Source organism: Mustelus asterias, chromosome 7 (assembly GCF_964213995.1).
Source record: "Mustelus asterias chromosome 7, sMusAst1.hap1.1, whole genome shotgun sequence".
Classification (NCBI taxonomy): domain Eukaryota; kingdom Metazoa; phylum Chordata; class Chondrichthyes; order Carcharhiniformes; family Triakidae; genus Mustelus; species Mustelus asterias.
The window spans coordinates 92,365,515-92,371,031 of NC_135807.1; the positions used below are offsets into that span (position 1 = coordinate 92,365,515).

Here is a 5,517-nt window from a genome sequence, read left to right on the forward strand (position 1 = left end):
TTATGTCACATTATCAGTAACCCCCACAGCTTGCCTCCTGGACTTGCAGAATTTCACTAGCTGGTCTGTCTGGAGACAATACACATCTCTTTAACCTGTGTTGAATGCTCCCTCCACCCACATTGTCTGTGGCTGGCTGTAGAGATTTGCATTCTAATCAGTATTCTGTAATTTGATTTCTGTGTCTGTGCACTGTTTGAGAACAATCCACTCCATCTGACGAAGGAGCTGTGCTCCGAAAGCTTATGGTATTTGCTACCAAATAAACCTGTTGGACTTTAACCTGGTGTTGTGAGACTTCTTACTGTGTTCACCCCAGTCCAACGCCGGCATCTCCACATCATGACCCAAAAAGAGTCAGAGCCCCTGGCCAGAATTCACTCAATGGTGGGTGGGGAATGGGGTAGAATTTGGTGGGAGTTCAAAAATTAGTTTCCCGCCAGCATGCAATTCCCATAGTATCTTCTGCTGGTGCCCACCATGGCGGATCGGGAAACCCGCTGGAGGCTGCCGTGAAATTGATTCCAATTCCGTGAAATTGAACCCAACCAGAATCTTCCATCAACGCTCAATTCTCCGTGTCGCCAGCAGGAAAACTCACCGGTGAAAAACACATCTGGAACAATGTGGCATGCAGATGTCAGTACTCACCTGAACCATGCCTGGCACTGCCTCCACAGTTTGGAATGAGGGCCCCTAGCAATGCTGGATCCCAGAACACCACAGCAGAGAGTGAGGGAAAGATCTACAGGTAGCTCTTCCAGATTCAATGTCAACGTGGAAGTCCATCTTCCACCCTCAGAATGTTCCTAGAGATCCATCTTCTTTCTCAGGCAGTCCATCTTCATTTTCAGAATGTTCATCTTCTTTCTCCAATGGTGGGTCAGTGATGTTGTGCGCCTTTTCGATATGGCGCCTGGATATACGGCAGACGATGTACCAAGTGTGCTAAGTCTTAATTACTGACAAACAACTTCTCTGGCTCTGAAAATTATCTTCCACAAGTGTGATCTTTGGCTTTTAATTGTTGTTGGAGATTTGTTTTGGAAAGAAATTAAATAATTGTCTTAACCTTTTGGTGCTGTCACTTTTATCTCTCCCTCAATTTGCAGAATCAAAATCTAACTGTCCAAAGTGCAACATGAAATTCTACAGATTCTGAAAGAATAGTAGATTTCATCTTCGTAACTCTTCAGTCAAATACAAAACAGATAGCAACAGAAAAATAAGATTTTGATTTAATGAAACAGTGAGTCCACAAAGTAAATGGTCAAAAGTTACATTATGAGCAGACCTAGCTACACTTTAACAAATGACTGCTGATTTCCAGGCAGACTTCACTATTAATCTAAATTTTAGATTTAAAGTAGTTCTAATGGAAAGCTGTAAAGAGAATATGAATTGCAAAGATGGACGGACCTAATGGAAACTTGCAATATAATGAAAGTACAGAGGACCGAGACAGAAAAGTAAATGTTACCGGACAATAAGGTTGCTGGATTGATTGTCCCTCTGTGTAGTTCCAGGTAATGCTTACAAACTAAAAGCAGCTAAACTTTTAGTGGCAGCACAAAAGGATATTAAATATATGATTTCACAAACAGCAATGAGATAATTGACTAGATAATTCATTCTTCGTACTGTAGCTCGAGGGATTAATGTTAGCCTGGACACATTTCCTTGTCCTACTTCAAATATGTCATGGGTCTGTTAACTGGTCCATCCTATTCCTTTATTCCTAAGTATTTGTGTACTGAGAGGACAGATAGAACAGCAGTGTGACATCATATAACATCAAAGCTGAATGATTCTCCACAAGTTCCTCACAAGTGACCTTTTCAAAAAGCTTCACTGAGTTTAAATGGCCTTTCTTAAAACAAAACTTCTCATTGTTATTCATGGATCTTCATTTGGAGGATTAAGGATCCTTAGAGCACTGTTTAACAGAACATTCAATCATATTTACGTTTCTCAAGGCACCTCCATTCTTACTATCACCACATTTCACAATACAATGGTTTAAAAGCATAAAGCCTGCCCTAGTGTTCATGGTAACGCTGGCAGAACGAGTATAAAATAACAGAATCAAGCTGAAAAGATTTCCACGCACAAAAATTTAATCTATAACTTTTTTTTGTTAGATATGGTTGAATAGAAGAAATAGAAGTCTCCCTGTCTTTGACGAATAGGACAAGGAAAATTAATTAAATGGCTCACTCTGATAGCTATGTTTTCAATTGACTTGCTTATCTTCTGCTCCCTAGTGCAGGATGTGTAGCTATCCGTCACTGCTTATCTTATTGGTCATCCACTTTTTTTGAACATGAACTACATTTTTACATATATTTTAATGTCTCATTTTACTGTTATTTTCAGCTGAAGTGCATTTATTAAACTGGATCAGCTTTTTTTTAGCTTTTCATCCGAAGTTATTGGTCATAAGCATAAAGCTATAATTTCTCCTGGATGATACAATAAATGGCAGATGTGGTGCCATAAATAGAGGCAGACAGTTATATATTATTTATCTATACATAGAAAGTCACAGAACCAGGTCATTCTGCCAATGGTGCCTGCAACAGCTATTTAAAGGAGCCTGCTCCTGCTCTTTTCCCAAAGCCCTGCAAACGTTCTCCTTCAAGCATTTATCCAATTCTCCTTTGAAAGTTCTTACTGAATCTACTTTATTTATTTATTAATTTACTATTTATTAGTGTTACAAGTTGGCTTACATTAACACCGAAATGAAGTTACTGTGAAAATCCCCTAGTCGCTACGTTCTGGCACCTGTTCGGGTACACTGAGGGCGAATTTAGCATGTCCAATGCACCTACCCAGCACATCTTTCGGATTGTGGGAGGAAACCAGAGCACCCAGAGGAAACCCACGCAGACACGGGGAGAACGTGCAGACAGTGAACCAAGCTGGAAATTGAACCCGGGTCCCTGGTGCTGTGAGGCAGCAGTGCGAACCACTGTGACATCACTCTTTCAGGCAGTGGATTCCAGATCATTAAAAATTACATAGTTAAAAAACAAATCTGTTTCACACCTCTGGCACTTTGTTAATTCCGATAACTCAATGTCTCCCTCTTCCAATGTATGCAGTTTCTCCTTATTGCTCCCATCATAAGCCTTCATGATTTTGAACACCTCCATTAAAGCTTCCCTTAACCTTTGCTGCTCTAAAGAAAATAATCATCCATTCTCTCATCTCTCCTTATAAGTAGCATCCTGCATCGCTGATATCATTCTAGTAAATTATCTTTGCATTCTCTCTGAAGATTTGACTTCCTTCCTAATGCGTGATGTCCAGAATTGGACGCAATATGCCAGCAAGGGCCAAAGTAGTGATTCAAATAGATTTAGCATATCTATATTTCTAAAACAATGGATCTTGTTTACTTATTTAACAGCTTTCTTAACTTATCCTGCCACCTTTCAAGTTTTGTGTATCTGCACCTCCAGATCTCTATTTTCCTGCACCCACTTTAAAATTGCACCATCTAATTTATATTGGTTCTCCTCATTCTAAGACCAAACGACATAAGAGCAGAAGCAGGCCATTTGGCCCATTGAATCTGCTCCGCCTTTGGATAAAATCATGACTGAACTGAGATATTGCTCAACTCCACTTCCCTGCCTTATCCCCATATCCCTTGATTCCCTTACTGATGAAAAATCTGCCTTTCTCAACCTTGAACATATTTTACGACACAGCATGTACTACAGCCTTCTGCAGTAAAGAATTCCACAGGCTCATTACCATCTGAGGGAAGAAATTCCTCCTCATCTCTGTCTTACTTGGGCAACCCATTACTCTGAGACTATGCCCTCTGGTCCTAGATTTTCCCACAAGGGGAAACAATCTCAGAGCTGTCAATCTCCTGTCAATCTCCCTGAGAATGCTCTATGTTTTTTTAAAAATATGTAACAACATTTTAATTGCTGAACATTAGTGAACTGTTTTACAAAAAAAGGTAAAACAAAGATGGAAAGAGACTTTCAAAGATTTCAAAATCCAACACAAAGACAGCACTTCTCCTTGTGAAAATTAGGAATATGGATTAAGCTGCTACACCAGTCCTGTTGAGAGGATCTTTACTTGAAGGTGAAGTTTAATGCGTCAGAATTCAGTTCCCGTAAACATAGTCATTTGGTCCAGGATGAATGAGTGCATTAGGTTGAAGCTGAATTCTTGTCTACGAGCGGGTGTACTTGCCCCAGATGTGCAGCATAAATACTGAAACGATGAACAGTAGGCGCATAACAAGCACTGGAACAGGCACAACTTTAAGCCCAGGAGAATCCTCTGTGTAGAACCGCCACATACCCCCAGTGCCTGTTGATGTTGTTCGCCCAGCACGGCTCACTGCACTGCTAGTAGCTTTCCTCTGCCTCACTGTGGATCCACCACCAGCAGCCCGAGGTGCTACAGCTTTACTAGGCGATCGGCTTGAGGCACCGACATTTGTTGCACTTGCAGCAGGTCCAGGCATGTTGACAGCTCCGCTCCCGCACCGGAACTCATTCTTTTAAACTCCAATGAGTACAGGCCCAACCTGCTCAACCTCTCCTCAATAAAAAATCCCTCCATACCTGAGATCAACCTAATGAATCTTCTCTGAACTGTCTCCAATGCTATCTTTCCTTAGATAAGGGGATCAAAACTGTTCACAGTATTCCAGGTGCAGTCTAACTAATGCCTTGTATAATTCTAGCAAGACATCCCTATTTTTGTATTCTATTCCCTTTCACATAAAGGAAAACATTCCATTTGCCTTCCCAATTACCTGCTGAACTGACACGCTAACGTTTTGTGATTTATGCACAAGGACTCCCAAATCCCTCCATGCTGCATTTTTCTTCAATTTTTCTCCATTTAAATAATATTCAACTCCATTATTCTTCCTCCAAAGTGTCATCCTCACCACTTGTTTTCCTCCCTATTTTTGTGTCATCCATAAACTTGGCAATAAATAATACATTTACTTCCCTCTTGAGGTCATTAATACATATTGTAAATAATTGTGGCCCCAGCTTTGATCCCTGTGACTCTCCACTAGTTACGGGTTGCCGTCCTGAAAGTGTCCTTCTTATTCCAATTCTCTGTCTTCTATCAGTTAGCCAATCCTCTGACCAGACTAATATACTACCCCCAATACCATGGGCTCTTATCTTATTAAGTAACCTTTTGTGTGGTTGCTTATCAAATGATTTTTGACAATCCAAGTATTTTACATCAACTGGTTCCCCTTTTCTATCCTGATCGTTACCACTTCAAAGAATTCTAATAAATTTGTCAGACGTGATTTCCCCTTCATTAAACCATGCTAAGTCTGCTTGATTATATTCCATTGTTCTAAATGTTCTGCTATTACATCCTTTATAATGAACTCTAACATTTTCCCAATGACAGAAGTTAAGCTAACTGGCCTATAGTTACCTCCCTCACTTTTTGAATAATTGTGTTACATTGGCAGTTCTTTTGACCAAAATGAATTACTTCTCACTTCTC

General features: G+C 40.3%; 1 pseudogene; it reads right to left on the reverse strand.

The window, feature by feature from the left end:
* Positions 1-3,926: 3,926 nt before the first annotated feature.
* Positions 3,927-4,522, reverse strand: LOC144496139 (protein transport protein Sec61 subunit beta pseudogene; annotated as a pseudogene).
* Positions 4,523-5,517: the final 995 nt, after the last annotated feature.